The sequence below is a fragment of the Musa acuminata genome, chromosome BXJ3-6, assembly GCF_036884655.1.
Source record: "Musa acuminata AAA Group cultivar baxijiao chromosome BXJ3-6, Cavendish_Baxijiao_AAA, whole genome shotgun sequence".
NCBI lineage: Eukaryota > Viridiplantae > Streptophyta > Magnoliopsida > Zingiberales > Musaceae > Musa > Musa acuminata.
The window spans coordinates 11,643,060-11,643,950 of record NC_088354.1 but is presented as its reverse complement, the minus strand read 5'-3'; the positions used below and the strand labels follow the sequence as shown (position 1 = coordinate 11,643,950).

The 891-nt window shown below is 36.0% G+C and overlaps 1 non-coding gene across 1 annotated transcript; it reads right to left on the bottom strand.

Moving 5' to 3' along the window:
- Window positions 1-200: 200 nt before the first annotated feature.
- TRNAH-GUG (transfer RNA histidin (anticodon GUG)) lies at window positions 201-272 on the bottom strand. Its single transcript has one exon. It is a non-coding gene; the product is annotated as a tRNA-His (tRNA).
- Between the last annotated feature and the right edge of the window lie 619 nt (window positions 273-891).

The following is an 891-nucleotide window of genomic DNA, read 5'->3' as shown; positions in this document are numbered from 1 at the left end:
TCCAATGAAGAGGAAAGAAAGTCTTCGAGAAACATATGATTGAGTAGCTTTTATCGTAGTTTCCTTTGTTTTCGGAGATACCCGTTCGGCCACCTACAAAGGCATTGGAGCTTCGACAGGGGTCCGCGCGGGTACCAAATGTGGGACCATGTCTTGCTTCAAAAATTATTATACGAAGAAAAATAAAAGCATAAAAAATTTGTGGCTGCTGGGATTCGAGCCCAGGTCTCTACGGCCACAACGTAGAATTCTTACCACTAAACTACAGCCACATTGTTATAATTCTGTTACAACATAAATATTTATACTATTTATATATTCATGATGGGAATCCACCTCAGAGAAAATGAAGTCAACATAATTGCCCGTATCGACGAAACGTCTTATCCTGATTGAAAATTATCCCCTGCCATAGCATGCTTAATCTACGAAAGGATATGTGTTGGCCTATAGCAACTTGCCACGATCTACATGAGTTAAGATGTAGTTTCTCATGTGCTACTGAGATCAGTTCAACGAAGTGTGCATCAGGAGAGGTGAGCCACAGTGAGGTTGCCAAACTACTATGTGATTATTAGGTTTTAGGCCCAAATTAATTAGTTAAGATATATTAGGATTTTAATGTGAGGGACTCTTATAATTATATATGGGTAGAATTTTCTAGGAATCATATTATTATATAAATTTATTCTCTTATTTATCGATAGATCTCTAATTCATCAATTGCAGTAGTTGATTATCATATCAAAAAGTACCCATCGTTGTTTACTACTTTAAGCTCTTAACTGGTTCAAACCGGTTAATCAAATCAACCCAAAGGCCTAATTTTACAAATGACATGAGCTCAATTTCATAAATCTTATTGTGTTAGTCCAATTGAATAAGATTTCA